The 20429-nt window shown below is 39.9% G+C and overlaps 1 protein-coding gene and 1 long non-coding RNA gene across 2 annotated transcripts in view; one reads left to right on the top strand and one right to left on the bottom strand.

Annotated features, from left to right (window-relative positions):
• The window catches only part of LOC309697457 (uncharacterized protein), a 366834-nt gene that overhangs the window by 143384 nt on the left and 203021 nt on the right, over positions 1 to 20429 (bottom strand). The gene's annotated exons all lie outside the window — the stretch shown is intronic.
• On the top strand, positions 17176 to 18931 carry LOC309697461. The gene is made up of 2 exons (XR_014273834.1): positions 17176 to 17520; positions 18505 to 18931. It is a non-coding gene; the product is annotated as an uncharacterized lncRNA (long non-coding RNA).

The raw sequence follows: 20429 nt of genomic DNA, 5'->3' as shown, positions 1-20429 counted from the left end.
AAATAAGATAAATAATTATGACCTGCCTTATAAAAAGAAATCCATAAGTAATGTTAGGAGCAGATTGATGCAAGTATTCACGTTTAAATAAATTATATTTGCCAATGAAAAGAAGCATCTAGCTGAGAGGCTCACCTCTAATACTAAAGTCCTGGCACAGTCTCACCGCACTCTTGTCACAGGTGCATGTAAAGTTTTCTCTCCCGAGTCATATATTTGGTTCAGATCAGTATGAAAACTTTTTCCAGATATCTGTTTAATGCTCACAAGAAACCCTACAGTATATAAATTTTGATTTTACATATCTTCCATATCTTTTATGTAATATATACTGTTACATTGATGGATGCTTACAATAAACATGATGACATCAGTCTTTGTGCAAGTAACCCCAGTCAGCCAAAAGTTTAGACAAAATTCCCACCCACCCGATATTCAAACCTTATGCATGCAAAGGGGAAGCCAATTAGAAGAAAATCTACTTAATGGGAAGATGGCCTTAAAAGATGAAGAGCTAAAAATAAAAATATAGAGTGGAAAACGATAAGCCCAAAATCAGCCTGGTGGTGTGGTTTCAGCAAACAGTTGTGGTAGTCACTGAGGGTGATTCTTACACACATTCATTAAAGGACCCAATGATAGCTTGGTTATTTATACAGCAGCATTTGACCACATCATGGTATAATTTTCATTTTCTTTCCACATGATAATTCCTTGTATTTAACATAAAACATCTGCACAAGGTCTACAAAACATAATTACAGAAAATTTCTGTATTTTTACATGACAGTGAATTTTCATTGTATTGCAGTTTATTGAGGAATATTCTCCACAGTGGAGACTTTAATACATTATAGGTATTGTCTTTGTATGTCATGTTCCTGGTTCTTTGACCCAGAGTTTTTGTACTTATTTTTGTTTAAGAGAATAATGTTGGACTACCGAATGTTATTTTCTAGGTTATCTTGAGTTTTGGGTTTGAGCTTCTGTTCTTTGTTTCTGTTCTAGTTTCTGAACGTGTCACCTTCCAGGGCCTCTGTGTTGGTATTTATGATTCTTCATTTCTGGTTTGTTCATGTCTGCCCTAGTCATGTCCAGTGTCTGTTACTTCCTCTTTGATTTTGATAGTCTCCTGTCCTGTGTGTGTCATGTTCAGTTTTGCTTCCTTTGCCTCAAGGGTCCAGATTTGTGCTGTGCTCCCACCTGTGGTCTGGTCCTGCGTTTGTCCTTGTGTGTATTTAATGTCTGCATCTTCCTCTGTCCGGTGTTGCAATCTTCCTCATGGTATATGATCCTTGAGTTAGTTTAGCTCCTGTTTTTGTTGCTTCATCTGTTCCAGCAAATACAGCTGTGGTTTTGTAAATTAGGCTCCATACCCATTCTTTGACACAATAACTAAACAGACAAATTGAATAGATGTTCATTTCAAATGAGGTCTCATACAGTTTGCTTTTACAGTTTTTTACTATTGTTCCAAATGGGCAAAAATTCTGTAGAAGTGCAAGGCTGTTAACCCAAACTATACCTGTACTTGTAATAATATTGCTATTACATTACATGTTGCTATATCCATTGTTGATGTTAATAGATGAAAGTGCCGCACTAATACTTGTTTAATTAGCACCCATGTTTCCATCTCTTCATTTGTCTTTCTGAACAGTGTACTCACTCCCATTCCTATGTAAGGCTATCTATGATGAATTAGATGTGTGAGGAAGACATGATCTGTGTTTTTATGCATTTGCTTGTTTTTATTCATGAAGTAATTTCATACAAAAGAAATACATGAAATATAACTGTAAGTGAAGATTATGGTCCTGATAAGTGACTTTCACATTTTCCTCTCTCCATCCATTCATTCCTCTACTCTGTGTCTCTGTGTTGTGTCGCTCACAAGGCAGAGTGTACAGAATGGAAAACTCGAGCCCCTTGCTAGATACAGAGAGTCTATGAATAGGTCAAAGGTTGTTAATGAATGTTGTTTTCCTTCTCTGTTGATACCATCCCACCACTAAGCCCTTGTGTTTAAAGCTGTCAAGTGCCAAGCCAGAACCATTACAGCCTCGGGATAAATACAGAACATCCACATTAATCCTTTGTGTGTGTGAGTGTGTGTGTGTTGCTGCTTCTGCAGCAGCTCCTGAAAAGGCTGATGTTGTCAAAGTCATTGTGCTGTATTTTAAGGACAAAGAAATTGGGTTAAGTCAGGAGGAAATCTACAATGGACGAGGACACAAACAAACCTGCACAGATGCATTTGTGCAGTACGTACGAAATGGAAGAGTGTGTGTGTATAAATACCCATATCATCAACAGTGCTGTAGAAGACAGTGTCTGAGAGGGTTTTGAGGCTTTGTGCTCATAAATCATACTGAACAAGAGAGACCAGTGGAGGATATGCTTAAACTTACTTGGCTAGAGCTGGTTTTCAAACCCTATCTTCCATTTTTTCTCTTTTTCTGTAATCTTACCTTCTTTTTACCCCCCCCCCCCCCCCCCCACACACACACACACACACACATACGTACACCTTACTCTCCCTCCCATCACCCTGGTTTTTCCCCTCCGATTCTTCTCCTTGTCCTCTAACCCTCCTCTACTCTTCTTCCCTCTACTTTCATTGTCTTTCTAATCATCCACCTCCTTTTGCCCATTTTTTCTTCATTGCACTTACAACTGATATCAGGTACACCCAGGGCCAGCTAGCACCAATCCATCTCTACACATGCCTGCATTCTCTGATATCCGGACTTATCCCCTCTTCTCTCATCTGCTTTGTCACTCACCTGCACCAGTTGTATTGTCCTCCCTGGCTCGCACCGCTTCCATTATCCATTATTCTCTACCCCATCGTCTTCAGTTCTCTCCTTTTCCTCAGAGTCAAGCAGGGATATAGGACTTTCCTCCTCTGTCCAGAATGCATCCATCTCTAACTGAAGCGCCAATCTAGTCTGGAAGCATAAAACACAGAATCCCAGGTTCAGCTATATATCTGCTCCAACAAGAGGAGGGTGTGCAGTCACATCAAGGACCAAGCTGCAACAACAACTGGATTGTTTTGGAAATATCCAGCGTCACTGGAGTGGCTGTAGCTCAGGATGAAGAGCAGGTTATTTAGGTTGGTGACCCCATCCCTGCTCCAGTCTTCATGCCAAAGTATCCTTGGGCAAGATACTGAAACCCAATTTGCTATCTGATGCGTTCATGGGGGTATGAATGTGTGTGAATTTTAGATATAAAGCATTTGGATATGGAAAATAAGTGCTTCTTTGAATGTGAGTTAAATGAGACATGCTGTATTAAGCATTTTGAGTCCTCAAGTTCAGTGAAAAAGCAATATGAACCAATTACTTGCCATATGGACCTGCATAACAAGATTAAATTATGGTGACATTTTTCAATGTATTGACAGAGTTAGCACTCACCCTCAATGTCATTCTTTTTAAATTGATCAAAAATAAAAGTATCAGCCCAAAAAACTTTAGAAAGAGTCCAGACAAAGTACTCTCAGCATGCCAGACCCTTACTGAACCAGCACGATTCACCTAGGCATTACCCGAAAACCAACCTGAGGAATCCACTGCGAGCCTCGTGGTGCCAGACTCCAGACCTCCTGGTGATCCCTGGAGGTCATGTGTCAGTGCATTTGACAGTTGTATTAAACTGGTGGTTTTAATGGTGTGATTGGTGATATTAAACAGTTTGAAAACAGTATCAGTGTTCGCAAAGTGTTTAGCTGTGAAGCAAAGGATCTATATAATTTATAGTACGTGATCTGTGAGGGTCTTGTTCGCTTAAAAACTGATTTTTATAAAACAATAAAATAAAATAAACAGAACCTCATGGACAAAAGAGGACATGGGGATAGCATCAGCAGGGAAGAGCACTCCACTGTAACCTTTATTGTCCAACAGGTGAGAGATACAGAGAGGGTAAAGAGGCAAGAAAGAGAGAAAAGTTAAGGTGTAGAAAATCACTTTATTTTATCTCGCAGCCTCAGCCCTGGCAGCGTTTGTCCTGGCCCCAGGACCTGCTGTATCGCGGCTATATCTCAACAAATTCTCCCAGCCAGAGCCTTCAGCCTTTTCATCATCAGCCAGAGTACTGCTTCTCATAATGTCCTCAGGAGCACCCGCTATCCCAGCACCCCCCAGCACCCCTACCTTTATAATAGCCTCAGTCTATCATTCAGCTAATACTATTTTCTTCATCTACCGGGGAGCGGAAGTGCACCTTGAAGAAACTTTTGTCCCAGAGGTAAAACTGTTTTCATGACTGGCAGTGGTCTGACCGCATTCTCAGTTCGGGAGCTAATTTGTCTGACATCAACGCACACCCACACATCATCATAGGCTGGTTTAAACAACCTATGCAGATGAACACATTAAATGCATGCACATAGAAAGACACACAGACATACACTTGAACACAGCTGCAGACACCCAGTTTGTCACCATCGCCGAAGTCGGGGGTTTCCATCTTGTGGAGCGACTTACTAATTTCAGGACCTTGAATAAAGTGTTGGTGATAAATCAGAGCTGCCAGCACCAAAATACACACAGATTCATCACTGGATTAGCGTTCTACTTTTATTCATTTCTCTTTCTCTGTCTCTCGCTGTCTTTCTCTTTTACTTTCCCATACCAACACACACACATGGACAGTCACATGCATGTAATTAGTCTTATACTGCCTCTCCCAATGTCTGTTTTATTAAGCACATTTGAATGAAAGGACACACTTTTGTTCACTAGCAATTTGCCTTGTATTGTGTTACCGCTGAGGGACCTGAAATTCAGGCCAGAACATCAAGTACTCTGAACTGCTCAATTCTTATACTGTAAGTCATATCGTTAGAATGTAAACTGTCTCACTACTAGATTTATTATATCCATATTAGATCACGCATAAGTACATGTAAACAGAGCATAAACTAGAGAATTTAAGCTCCAGTGTCCATCGCCATGTTATTTGAAATATTTCAGTCTAGAATCTAGAAAATGTCTTCTTTTTCTTTTGTTATTCTTTTTGTTTAAAGATAACATCCACCAATCATGGCACCACTAGGGAAATATACCAATTTATAAATGAAATAATACAGCACTGAATGAAACAGAACTTGTTGCTGTGTGGCTTCTATCTGAAAGTCTTTAAATTACTTTTAAAGCTGCTTCCAGCTGTTGGAAAATGTGTTTCCCTCTGGACGTGTACTGGCGAGCAACACTGTAGACAAACAGGAATTGTGTTAAACTGTACAGCAAAGTAAACAAAACACGCTTTAAGTCACACCATAGATTTTCAATAATATTCAGGTCTGGGCACTGAGATGGCCATTCCAGAACACTGTAGTTGTTCCTCTGCATAGATGCCTTAGTAGATTTTGAGCAGTGTTTAGGGTCGTTGTTTTGTTGAAATATCTAGCCCCAGCGCAACTTCAATGTTGAGAGTGATTCTTGAACATTGTTCTCAAGAATCTGCTGATATTGACTGGAAACCATGCGACCCTCAACTTCAACAAGAATCCCACTACCTGCACTGGCCACACAGCCCCACAACATGATGGAACCGCCACCAAATTTTACTGTGGGTAGCAAGTTTTTCTCTTGGACTGCTGTGTTCTGTTTCTGCCATGCCATCCGTCCAAATAAGTCAATTTTAGTTTCATCAGTCCTATGGACTGATTTTAGTTTCAATTTTAGTTTCATCAGTCCTGTGGACTGATTGTAGTTTTAATTTTAGTTTCATCAGTCCTGTGGACAGCACCTTACTCCAATGAAGCTGCTTGTCCAAATGTGTTTTATCATACCTCAAGTAAAAGTGGGTCTTTAGTAGGGCTGGGCCATATTATATCGTTCACGGTAATACCGGTACAATGTTAGGCAAAGATAAGAAAATGAAATATCGCGATAGAATATGGGTAAAACACGCATGCGCAGTGCCTTTCTTTTCATACGCACATGGCCGAAAAAGCATGGCGGTAACGGAGAATGAGAAGGGAGAAAGCAGATCGTTGAGTGAAACGGATGAACCAGAATTGGTTTGTAAAAATGGTGCAACTTCAGTGGTGTGGAACTGGTTTGGTGTTTGTCTGTCAGATACCCACCAAAGCACATTTTTTTTGTAGAACATGCAAGCGGCCGTCGTTTTTGCCGTATTTGTCGGACTAAGGCGCTTGTAAATCTGGGACTAATCTGGGTCCTAAACTCCGTCCACTTCAGGTCCCAAAGTCAAACGAACACTACGGCACATTGAGAGTTAAAAACTGTCTAAATTCTTTCATCTTTAATAAAACGATCAGCATTACTGCTTTACCAGGTGTAAGTATGAAGTTTAACATCCAGGCATCCATGAAAACAGAATTTATTACTTTTAACGTAGTTAGAAGTTAACAGTAAGTTGTAAGTTAGCGGAAGTTAGCTCGCTAGTTTCTCTAGTTACCTAAGCATGATATAGCATGTTCTGACTGAGAGATTTCTGAAAAAATTCAAACGTACAGCTCTGCTATCACTTCCAACATAAATGAAGACAGTGACGTTTGTAAGGTTACTGAAGTTGGGCTAGGTGGTATATAATGACATTCAATTCAATTCAATTCAATTCTTTATTTATTTGTCACATGTAGTTATAACTAGTACAACACACAGTGAAATGTTTTTTCCGGCTAAAAAGTACTCCCCCCCCGACTGTGCATCTTACTAAACTTATAATAAAAAAATATCTATATAAAAGTATAAAAATGTATAATATCGTGCAAAATATTACGCTGTAATAGTTAAGAGCTATAGTGTACGTATTTACGTAAATACAGATGTAAATGATAAAATACAAATAAAAATAAGGATAAAACTCAAAAGAAAATTATATACTGTGTATGGAATTGTCCATCATGTTGTCCGATTTGTGTTTTGATTGAGGAGTCTCACTGTTTGTGGGTAAAAACTCCTCCTGAACCTTTCAGTTCTTGTTTTCAGGCTACAGAGGAGTTTCCCTGACCTCAGTGGCCTGAACAGTTTGTAAGCGGGATGGCTGGAGTCGTTAGTGATCCTGATGGCCCGGGATCTGCACCTTTCAGCGTAGATGTCCTGCAGTGTTGGTAAAGATGTTCCCATAGTGCGTTCAGCTGTGCGCACGACCCTCTGCAGGGCTTTCTGTTGCTGTACTGTGCAGTTCCCGTACCACACCGTGATGTTATTACACAGGATGCTCTCAATGACCCCGGTGTAGAATCTCCTCTGGATGTTCTTGGAGATCTTAAACCTCTTTAAACGCCTCAGATGATAGAGGCGCTGTCTGCCTTTGCTGATGAGGAAGTCCGTATGTGTGTTCCAATTAAGGTCCTCATAAACACCGAGGTATTTAAAATTAGAGACTTTCTCCACAGGGTTTCCATTGATCTGAATTGGGGTGTGAGTTTTCTCGCCTCTCTGTCTCCTAAAATCAATCACCATCTCCTTTGTTTTGCTGATATTCATGGAGAGGTGGTTTGCCACACACCACTTTGCTAATCCGTCCACCTTTCACATGCTACGTGATCGCTAGCGACACAGCTATGTGAAGCTGCAGGATGAACGCTAACACTTTTCCACTCGATAAAAGTTAACGTGAAGGTTCCTGATGGTTAGAGACAAATGCAGTCGCATGGCAGGATGCTGTAAACAGACCAAACTTCAGTCAGGAGAACAACTGAGATAATCCATTCATAATAGAAGGTTAGTCATTAATATACTGCAACAACATGGGAATAGAGCAGCTGTGATAAAATACAGCATTAATGAATCAATGGTACAGAAGTGGAGGAACCAAGAAGAATGAGTTGAATAGTTTGATTTATCTGACTGCTTTGTTTCGCTTAATGTGTCTTATAATCCCGTGCACCTTATAGTCCGAAAAATACGTATTTGACTTTTTTATTTGGCACACTGCCGTTTAATGTTGCAAAGCACCTCTTTTTAACTTCAGTGGATATTTTACATGGTTATGATCACGATATGTCAGCCCATTTCTACTGGAAATGCATTTTGGTTAATCTTTCAGCAAGGAATTTGTATTTGCACTGTTAAATTTTTATATACCTTTAATGCACATAAAAAACAGCTGCTTGTTTAAGTGAAAATAAATGGATGGGGGTTTTTTGTGCAAGTAAAGTTGTGGAGTTGTATTTTGTCTTGCATCAATTATATCGTCAGTTATATCGTTATCGCAAATTTTCAAATATATATCGTGATAAATATTTTTGGCCATATCACCCTGCTCTAGTCTTTAGACGGGTTTTGAAAGTCTCCAGTGTTGGAGAGGTACTCATATGGAAGGGCAATGAGTTCCATAATTTAGGAGCAGTCACGGCAAATGCCCGGTCTCCTCTGTGTTTTAACTTCGAGCTTGGGACAACCAAAAGCATTTGATCGGCAGACCTCAAGGATCTTGGGGGAGAATACCGGGTTAGGAGAGCAGCAACATGTAACGTATTAAAAACAAATGTTAAAATTGTAAAATCAATTTGAAAGCTGACTGGTAGCCAATGTAATGATGCAAGTACAGGAGATATGTGATCCCGCTTGCGTGTCCCAGTTAGGAGCCGTGCAGCAGCATTTTGGACTAGCTGCAATCGGCCAATTAATGTAGCGGTAATACCAGAATAGAAGCTATTACAGAAGTCAGGACGAGATGAGATGAAGGCATGGATCACTTTCTCAAAATCTCTGAAGCAGAGAAAAGGCTTTAACTTTTGCAAGGAGGCAAAGATGACAGAAGCTAGTCTTGATTACGTTATTTATCTGTTTGTCAAATGTCAAATTGCTGTCAAAAATCACTCCTAAATTTCTTGCAGATGATTTTTTATAGATCTCTAGAGAGCCAAGGTCAAGATGGTCACAAGCACCAAAAACAATGACCTCAGTTTTCTGCTCATTTAGGTTGACAAAATTTAGCGCCATCCATGCATTAACATCTTCCAGACAATCAAACAGACCCTTCAGAGGATTCACAGATTTTCCTTTCAGGGGAACGTAAATCTGAGAGTCATCTGCGTAGCAATGGAACGAGATATCATTTTTTTTTTAAAAACTGAAACCATCGGAAGCATGTAGATTGAAAAAAGGGCTGGGCCAAGGATAGAGCCCTGGGGGACCCCACAATTATCTCATTATCTTTGGGAATAATGAGTCTCTGAGTTTAACAGAGAAGGTTCGATTAGATAGGTAGGATTTAAACCATTCCAAAACAATCCCTTTTATTCCAATGTGTTGTTCCAGTCTGGAGATGAGAAAGCTGTGATCTACTGTATCAAAAGCAGCAGTGAAACCTAATCATATTAGGATGGCAGGGTCTCCGGAGTCAGTAAAAGTTAAAAGGTCATTAAAAACCCTTAAAAGAGCAGTTTCAGTGCTGTGGTGCGTTTTAAAACCAGACTGGAACACTTTGCCAATGTTGTGTTGATCTAAAAAGGCCTGGAGCTGGATGAGGACAATATTCTCCAGGACTTTTGACAAAAAGGGCAATTTAGAAATTGGTCTATAATTTGATAAAATTGTTGCGTCCAGATTCTGCTTTTTAAGAGTAGGTTCCACCACAGCATGTTTAAAATCAGAGGGGATGGACCCAGGCTGAAGACTGCTAATAACGATAGAAAGCAAACATGTACATACTGAGTCAAAAACTTCTTTCAGTAAGCTAGACAGAATAATATCCAAAATATATTTTGAGGGCTTCAAGTTACTGACTACTTCATTAAGTAATGCAAGGGACACTGGCTCGAAGTGATCAAAGACAGCTGAAGTTGGAGTATAAACACATGGGTCAAAAATGGGAGGGATGATTGAGACCTAATCTCTACAATTTTATTAATGAAGAATTTCATTAAATTCTCAGATGTTATGTTCACTGCTATATGACAATCACTATTGGGAGGATTAAGAACAGAATTTATAATACCCAATAAAATACGAGGTTTATGATAGCTGTTGGATACAACCTTAAAAAAATATTTTGTTTTTGCTGCTCTTACCGCTTTCTTGTAGCTTGACAATGATTCTCTAAGTATCTCAAACAAAACTTGGAGTCGGTCCTTTTTCCACTTTCGTTCTGCTTTTCTACATGCCTGTCTGTATTTTCTGGTATCATTATTCAACCACAGTTGGGTTTTTGGTTTTAGATACCCGGTGGTGGACGGAGCAATAGAGTCAAGTATTTCTAAACAAGATGAATTAAATCGGGAAAGTAGGCTATGAGTGGTCAAGTCGGAGGACCAATTAGCAGGTAATGCATGATTTAGATTTTTATAGGAGCAGGTGAAACGATCTGCTGCATATGAATTGATCAAAGGAGATCGGAGTTTGGGCATAACTGATCTACTAGACTGACCTGAAAGAGGAAACTCAAAGAGTACAGGTATATGGTCAGAAAACTGATGTTACCAATTTCAATGTCAGAGAGTGACAGGCCGTAAGAAAGTACGAGATCCAAGGTATGAGCGCGTTCATAAGTTGGGCCTTTGACTGACTGAACAAGATTAAAAGAGTCTATGAGATTTAAAAAATCAGCGGTCAGCGGAGTATTTCAACAACAGCAAACATGAATATTGAAATCCCCTATGATCAAAAAACACTGTCGTACTTTGGTAAAATTCCTGCCAAGAATTCAGAAAAGTCTTGTATAAAGCTCTTATTACATTTAGGAGGTCTATACACCAGCGCAAATAGCACTGGTGTGGGCAGGTGCAATTCAAATAGCTGCAGTTCAAAGCTGCCAAAAGTGTCAGCTGTTAATTGCTGACAGTTAAAACAGTTTTTATAAACGGTGGCTAATCCTCCGCCTCGACTGGTCGTTTGGGGCAAATTGAGGTAGTTGCAGTCTCAAATTGAGGTAGTTGCAGTCTGGGAGAACAAGTTCAGAAAACGGGCTCAACTCACCCAAGTTCAGCCAAGTTTCGGTCACCAGGAGAAAATCCAAGTTACGAGTCGTGAAAAAGTCATTTAAAATAAAGGTTTTATTGGCTAGCGACCTAGCGTTAACCAGGGTCAGTTTAGCTAGCACAGGGTTCCCTGCCAGCTGAGATGATCGACATAGGGGGCGAAGGTTTTGATAATCCACTCCACCTCTGTGAAAACGTGGGGACGGATGCCTTAGGCGCTGGATATTATGATGTGGAATCACCGGTATGATCCAACGACGAGCCGATGCAAGGGAACGCCAGGAAACAAATTGCTTGTTGTCCAGGGCAAGGTTCTTGAGTAGAGTACGAGGATCAGTCATCGGGTTTTTAGCTGTGCATATCGCAACACAGTTTTTGAGCTTGACCAGTATTCCAGCCCGTTTCCCTCACCTCCCGTGGCACTTCTTCCTGAGGGGAAGGCTAGGTGGATAACGGTACGGTTTCTACCACAGGTGGGACAGGGAAATCCGTACATCCAGGGGGCCTTCGATACTGCTCCGAACAGTGGTTCGGATATTTAATAACGATTCGAGGTCATAGACCAAGAGTGAAGAGCCATTGTTAAAGAAAACGGATGCCACCAGGGCTAGTAGAAGCAACACGGAGAACAGCTGACGGCAAGCCGCACACACAGGTGCCATCTTTCAAAAAAGTCAGTGTTTCTTTTTCTTGGAGAAAGCCGAGTATTTTAGGGTACTTATGACCAACACAGGCAGGCAGATATAAGGGAAATTACTATTTGTGTTTGTGGCTCATTGATTTCTGTCCATTTGTTTCCAAATGGTTGATGGTAAACTGCAATATAGAGAGAATGCAGATAGGAACAATAATGCAAACACACAAAAAAAGTACAGGATAAGCAAAATTGTGCTACCTGCCATTTTAAATCAACACAAAACTGCAACCCACGCACTTGTACCAAAACAGCATTACCTGATAAAACAAGTGTCACATTTGCACAATGCTGCACAGGCTAGTGGCGACAGCCGCTACTTGTATGTGCTTGCTCTCTCATGCTCAATTGGTTGCATGAGACACTGATACACAGCGATCTGCCCTAATGGACTGTACTCTGCCGGGAGTCCTAATTCAAAGAGAAAATGATCACCTGGCGGCGCCCAGCTCTGAGCAAAGGGGAATGAATGAACAGATGTATAAGGGGAGTGGGGTAGCGTGTTAACACACACACACATCCGCTACTATCACCAGCCACAGCTGCAGCTCTGATCGTCCCCAGCTCTCAACATGCTCAGCTCCCCCGGCTCTTCTTTACCACCCTCCAACCCTCTGACTCCATCCTCTCTTGCCTTCTTCACTGCCTCTCTCCCACTCATTGGTCCCCCAATTTCTCTGTCTGAGTGCTTTGCACCGCTCAGCTCTCTCGGCTCTTTTCCTTTCCTCAGAACAATGCACCACTGGCACTCTGGTTTTCCCTTCGTACTGTTTTCATTTTCTAATTCCCTCTCCTTCTCTCATCTCCCACTCTTTCTCTCTCCTCTGTCTGTCTTTTTGTCTCTGCCTCCCCTCTTCTGTCTCTCCTTCTCTCTCTCCCTCTGTCCTCGAGTGGGCAGGAGAATGATTATGCGAAGCAAGACTCAGATCCATCAATGTGTCAACGGCTTGTTCCCCAAGTCCCCTCTGACGGCCCACACCCCCCCTCTGGCCCTTCTCCAGCCCACCGACTGCCATTGCATTAGCAAGGTGGAAAACAGTGGCGAGACAAGGCACGCTTTCACTGACGATGGGGATAATTTAAACTCGTTTTGATTTAACTTTGTTCTTATTGGTATATTGGCCTGATTTAAATAAAGAAAAGAAGAGAGGGAGTATATGTGAAACTGACTGATCACATGACCTTGCCACTGAGACAGTTATATATTTGTGTGAAACAAAGGACAAGTCAATGCTATTCTCAGCCTAAGAAAGAAGTCCATGAAGACCCAAAAAAAGGGAGTCTGGCCCAAAGCCATACACCCCCTACTTTTCTTCCTGTGTCTTCAGTGAAAATTTACTCTCACCTTACTCTGCCCTCAACTGGTCAAACCATGTTTCTTGTGTGTGTGTAGAGGGAAAGAGGGAGGGAGATTCCCTTTATCTCTGCTTTGAGTGATGGCACAGTCAAAGCTCAAAGCTCAGCAGTGCAGAAACATCATGAACACTCATTGTCTCTAGACACACACACACACACACACAGTACCATTCAATGGTTGGTTTTTATTGAAAAATAAAATGGGATGATTTTGTCAGCGTTACATGATACAAGTATATATTTAGATGTGTTCATCGATTTGCAGCTGACACACTACACTAGGACTGTCTGCGGCCCATAATTCAACCTGTGCCACGGAGATTGGCCAAATCCTTCTGCCACTAAATCATAGAAGAGAGGACAGAAACAGACTTATGAATGATTTCTGAATAGTTTATTTCAGCTTCTTTCATCTGCGTGATACACTCTTTACTTACTCAAAAGGGACGTCACCTGGGTGAAATTGAAGTGTTTTGTGCAAAGAGGGGAGGGTGTTAGGAAGAGTGAGGGGAAGCAATGTTTTATACATATTTTCAGGGTTGTATCCGCTTAATTGAGGAATTGCATAATACTTTTTTTTCTTTAACCCTTGTGTGGTGTTCATATTTTAGTTACTCAGCCAGTGTTCATGGGTCTGGTGGACCCGCTAGAGTTTTGGCTTTCCAAATTAACACTATCAAACAATTTTATGTTAAATTACTCAACAGATGTTTACTTCATCCCAATTACAAGCCATATGAACAGCAAACATGGTTAATTTTTTCCCTTTACCTTTGTTAGATCACATTTATGAATCAATGTGCTTCTCGTTTTTTGGTTTTTTTTATAAAATGTTATAAAAAAATAAATCAGTTATAATCAAGTGGAGTGAGTGGAAAGACACAACACATTTACACGTGAAGCAATATGTTTCACAACTAAATGGGATCAGCTGCTCATCAATGGTGACATTAGGCCCAGGTTTGTAAGACAGGGGGAGGTGGTGCACACACTTATCCCACACTGTCCTGATGGCAGCTAGCTTGTCTCTCTGCCGTCGAGCTGGTCTGTCGTCTTGGTTATCAAAACGGATAATCCTGGAAATTTTGTGGAAGTTTTCCAGAGACACTGATGCACGGAAAGGTTCTTGCCGGTTTCTGCATTCCACAGGGATTCTGTGGATTCCCCTTTGGACCTGAAAACTCCTGCAAGGATAAGAAGCCCAAAGTAGGTCTTTGGGGTTCTTAGATCTCCTTCCACCTCTCTCCAAAAACACACCTTCCTTCTAGATTACTGGAATCTAGAATAATTTTCTGGATGGAATCTGGGATGAAAAGCTAAAATTAAGACTTGATGTCCTGCACATGAGTAACTGTCAGCCGTGTTGGCCCTGGCTTATCACAGTAACAGCTCTGCAGGGTGGCTCATTTCTTGGGCAAGAAGACCATTCAGTTTCACCAGTTATTGACATCCATTTTTCTTCACTTGCTGTCTGGTGGGCTTGTTCTGGTCCTGGAGCTGGCTGCAGATGGGGTACTCGTCTTCGTTTTGTTACTAAATGATGCTCAACCTCATCCTCTTCTTCAAAATCACTGTAAGACTCTGAATTTTCAGAAATGTGAAATATTCTGAAACCTCTTTGTCAACATCATCATCCGAAGCCCCTCTCTCTTCCAAAATCAATTGGATGGCCCTCGCAGCAGATAATCTTTTGCCATCTTGATCAGTTGTGATAAAGAACCACACTGGCAAAGTCTTATTTATAGTATTATGCCCCTAATTTGCAGGAGAGACAGGGAATGATAAAATAAAATTTGGATCCCTCAAGAAAGAGGGTAAAATGTGTGGGAATGTCAGAGCAGACGGTGTTGATAGTTGAATTTTTAACAATGTTGCAACTTTGTGCGGAGCAGGAGGGGAAGAAAACACTATCAGCAGCACCAGAAAGGAGAAAAACAGAGTATGGGAACACAGGACCTACACTTTCAACACTTTTATTAGACCTGGGTCCAGTGGACCCGAACACCTTGTATGTAATGTAAATGCGTGGGGGGAGGTACAGTATGAGGTCATTGAAAATTAGTTCGGATTTATGTTCTTCACAGAAAATAAGCCAAAGCCAATGAATTTCAGGTTGAAAAAATAATTAATTGTTTAATTTTTCTTTTGAGAAAAACTGAAAACGGGTCTCACAGACCCGAACACCATAAAAGGGTTAAAAAGGTGCAGTACCGGTATGTATAAAAATTATTTGCCATAACCTTTAAACCTTGGCCAAGAATAAATTATATAATTTACAAGACTTAAAAAAAGACATCATTATTGAAAACTAAAATAGCGAGCATTGAAAATGTAAATTTGGTGTGCACATGTGAAGCCAGACACTTGTTAATCTTATCTGCAGGAGTGAAATAATTCTCATGGTGTTATAACAAGTGTCAAGAAGACTGTTTGACATAAGACTAACCATGCTAAATACTTGCATAGTTGGGATCTTATCTCCTTGAATCATGCTTCATCCTTCCTAAATGATCCCACACGTTAAATTTTGTGTCCACTATATGTAATTAATTTCTAAAGGCCACTTGTATCATTTAATTGTATGTATGTATGTATGATTTATTTTTCCTGTAACCAACTGAAACATTTGAACTAAAATTTATTCAAAGTTCATGTAAAATATTGAGAAATTCAGGAGAATCAGGTCAGGATATTTTCCACTGTATTTTTAGTTTTCTACACATTTTCTCAGACAGCAGGAAATAGCCTGCATCAGACAAGTTTTATTTGCTAACTTTTGGGAACTAAACTGAAACATGTAAACATCTAATCACATCATCAATGATGATGATCTAAACCTAAGCTATCGCGATATGTAACTATTTAACAAAAAAACTTGCTCTCTAAAGTCTTTGCAGTCAGGAGACAAAAAAGTCATCATTATAATTGGAATACTTCAAAGTTGGATGGATTTAACAAAAAAATTATCTTTTTTAACTTATCTCCAAGACATAGGCAAATACACTGCTTCTCATGTAGTGCTTTTCTACTCTTTCTGAGCATTCAATGTGCTTTACCCAACTTGTCTCACTCACACACTTTTTTCACTCTTGCATAAAGTAAGTGCTTTCTATCTAATGTTCTCACTTGCATAGATGCATCGGAAAGCAACTTGGGGTTAGTAACTTGCCCAAAGATATTTGGCAAGCAGACCATAGCAGATGGGGATCAAACCACTAACCTTCCAATTAGTAGGTGACCTGCTCTACCTCCACCTAAACATAGGGTTACAGTTTTTGGTTAGAGTTTGGGTTGTCATCAACTTTTGCATGACTGCAGATGCTGTGCATATTTACTGACTTTTGGGACTACAAGGTAAATGACCATGTAATTTCTGACAAAGACTTGCACACATGCATGCATAAGGTTGACAGATAAAATCATCACCCCACGCACTTCTCTTGGTCTATTTTCTTTTTGGTCTTTTTTGGTCAGCTTGAATCCGTAATCATTCTTGACTCCTAGATTCTAAGCTATTGCAATTTGCTGTTGCAGTTGCCTCCATGAAGAAATAAAGCTTATTAACATTTAACTTCAAAGCACCAACAGTCTGTAGAGTCCATTCACAGCTTACCAAGCCCATATGCTAATGGAAAATTCATTGACTTTTTATAGTAGGTTCATCGAAGCGGCCCATAAACATAAAACTGATATGGGAGCAGATGGATCGCATTTTTGTACGTTATATAGACACAAAGCCGTGTACCACAAAGACAATTGGCAGTACTTTGGAAAGTTACAAAGAATAGAAAGAAAAGAAATTTTACATTTTGGGGGTTGTTTTAATTCTAAATAATGTTTTTACGGTGGCTGGGAAGTGCAAAGCGCAACAAATTAAAAATCCACAACAAATTAAAAATCCACAACAAATTTAAAAAACGCAACAAATTAAAAATCCACAACAAATTTAAAAAATGCAACAAATTAAAAATCCACAACAAATTAAAAAACCGCAACAAATTAAAAATCCACAACAAATTAAAAAACCACAACAAATTAAAAATCCAGAACAAATTAAAAACCCACAACAAATTAAAAACCCACAACAAATTAAAAAACCGCAACAAATTAAAAATCCAGAACAAATTAAAAACCCACAACAAATTAAAAAACCGCAACAAATTAAAAATCCTTGACGGAAAGGGATTGTCTGAAATACCGGAAGGGGAGAGTGATGTCACGAGAGGGGGCGTGGTCAGGATTTTTGGTTGAGGCGCCATGTTTCTGGGCCGAACAAAGCGCTAGCGAAAGAGGAGCGAAAGTACACGGATAACACCAGCTATGGTTCGTACTTGCTGTGCGGTCGGTTGTAAAGTTAGATCGCACGACCGGCAAGGGAATAAGGTTGAAAATGGTTTATCTTTTCATTCTTTCCCCACCTGGAAGCAACATGAGGCAGCTCATGTATCGGATGTTACCAAAAGAAGGCGTCTAGTCTGGATAGCAGCTGTGAGACCAGCTGATATCCAGTTGTCTTCCATCTCCAAATATCTGTTGGTGTGCTCCAGACATTTTCATTCCGGTAAGTTATAGATATGTTCATATCACTCTTTATCGGTCTTTGTCTGACATCACTAGCCGTGTCTTGGCTCAAACTCCCAAGAGCACCTGCAGGTCCATAAATCACACGATCACTGTGGCATCACTGAGTGTTGAAAAACTATCTAAAGTCTTTCATCTGTAATAAAATGATCAGCGTTCTGCTCTACCATGTGTAACAATTGAGTTTATCATCCAGGCATCCATGAAAACGAAATTAGCAGGAAGTTAGCTCGCTAGATTCCATCTAAATACAATATAGCATGTCCTAACTGAGGGATTTTGGAAACAAAGTCAAACGTACAGCTCTGCTATCACTTCCAACATAAATGAAGACAGAAAACTAAACAGCAGTGACGTTTGTAGGGTACTGAAGTTTGGCTAGCTGATGTAAAACGATGTGCTACGTGACGGTTAGCGACACAGCTATGTTAGCATAATATAAACACTAACTTTTTCCACTTGATAAAAGTTATCGTGAGGATTCTCGGTGGTCAGTAACAAATGTAATCCCATGGCAGGATGCTGTAAACGGACCAAACTTCAGCCAGGAGAACAACTGAGATAATCCATCCACAAGGATGAATAGGATTAGTCATTCATATACTGCTGCATGGGCTGGGCTATAGCTACATCGTAAGGTTTTAAAAACTGAGCTTTCAAATGATTAGTGGTGATAGAAGCAGTGGGAGGCCAACAGTGATCACTTACTGTTTTTAGGAGTTTTTTGAGATTAAATAGAAGACAATACAAAACATTAAACATGTTAACAACACAAAACCCATATTAAACGCAGACTACTTTAGGCCTGGAAGCAGGATTTGTCACGCCATCACTTAAAGACCAGATAGCCTATTAGTTTTCTTTTCGATGCACTCTGAGGTCATAGCAAATTAGAAAAAAAAAATCCTAATGAGTGATTTTACGTGCTATTTATAGACTTGCTAATTATTTGGCATTATTGCAGCAGACCAGCCAATGAAATGGATGAAACATTGTGACTGGGTTCCAGCGCTACACAAGGGACCTGCTTCAAACATACCACCATGCCAATCAGATTACTTCTTCCATGTGAGGGTGAAGAGGTGACCCTTCTGGATAAGATGGTGAAGGTTTGCTGCCATTTTGATGAACAGTGTGGTAGTAAAACCAGGGGAAAATGAAACTTGTTCCCGTTAAATATTCTTAAGTCTTGTGCTGTATAAATAGCGGTAATTTTTCAGAAGATAAATTGAAGTAATTGATAGTAAATTAAGTAGTGTTAGTAGTGGGTGATATCGTGTAAATGCTGTCATGATTTTGTGTAAACATTTTGTCTTTTATAAACTATAAATGACATGGATTCTACATTGTAACTGATGTGATGTTCTATAATAAAAAAGAGGCAAAAATTAGTTTGTTTCTTTATTGAACTTTTGAACAGTGGTACTCAGTCAGTACATATTCAGTAAATGCAAATTATTTACATGGCAGTGCACTTCAGGCATAAATCTAGACCCTTATATAAAACATTATGGGTCATTCCCACAACCCACAGCTTTACTGTGCTCTAGCAAAGTATCCAATAGCAGTGACAACTCCTCCACAGTAGCAGGTGGGATTTTTCTTTTTTGAGGACGGCTCCTTTTACCTTTCAATACGGATGGTCTGTTTATGTTTTGATCCAGAGCCGTTTTTGGGCAGCTGAAGAGGAGAAGTCTATCTTATGGCCAACCTCTGGCTGTATCTTGGTCATATTACCCAGCAAAACACAGTATGCAGGTTCATCTGTAACAGCCCTTGTGCCACAGATCCGCATTGTTGATTCTACTTTAAAAAGAAGAACAGCGACATGGCTGCAGGTCTCCACGACTCCGGCCATACAGGTGCAGTGGGCGGCTTCAACCTTCCCTGTGATGCTCACAATGACCCATGGCTGCAATGCTGGTTCATTCAGTCTTTGAGAATGCAGTACCTGAAACATACAAGTTACAAGTTAATTTAAAGACAAAGACTCTAATGAGCCAAGGCCAACATAAATGTGTTTTATCTACTTTCAAATCCATTTATCATAAATGTAACAAAGTGTTTAGAAAGTTAGCACATACATGTAATTTTCCTTTTTTTTTTTATGTATCCATCTATAGAACGCTGCATGTTATATTCCAAATCTGCCTGTTCTCTTTCAGAAACCTGACTTCAGAAAATGAAACTAAAGTATGTAATCACTTTATGGAGAAAGCATAAAGTTTGACTTTAGGTGACAATTATGGACACGTAATATGATAAGGAGATTCTGCAGGTCATTAATCAATGTATTATAGTAAAAAATGTATTTTTGTGAAACAGGACACAAACACGGAAGCAAGATATGTAATTAGGATTATTTCTAATAAATATGAATAAATAATTGCAATTTCTTTAACCACTGAGAATAACTAAATCCTTCAGGACAATGTCACATCAATGCACTGAACTCACTATGGCTACGTTCACACTGCAGGTCTTAATGCTCAATTCCGATTTTTTGTCTGCTTGTTCACACTACAAATAAAATGTGACAGCAAACGCGCTCCTTTGTGAACCCTCAAAGTGGCCCACATGTGCAAAAGCAGATGTCACACCCAACACGCTCTGTTTAGACCCAGACCAAACAGTATTGTTTGACTGATGGCCCTTAATATAAAGACTTGCTTCAGACTTTGCTTTAAGTTATTTTGTTATTTACATATGGCCTAATAATTATCCTTATTGCCATTTTAGAGAGGAGCGGTGCTTCAAAGGATATGCAGATTTTTGTCAGAATCTGCAGATTATACAGTATAAATAAAATGTTCATGTTGTCTTCCCAACAGTTTCACTAACATCTACACGGGATTGACACGAAGCGCTCATGTGTTCTCAATGTCTTCT

This window comes from Aulonocara stuartgranti, assembly GCF_965226115.1.
Source record: "Aulonocara stuartgranti genome assembly, chromosome: 20".
Lineage (NCBI taxonomy): Eukaryota > Metazoa > Chordata > Actinopteri > Cichliformes > Cichlidae > Aulonocara > Aulonocara stuartgranti.
Note: the sequence above shows the minus strand (reverse complement) of the source record. Positions and strands in the feature narration are given on the sequence as shown.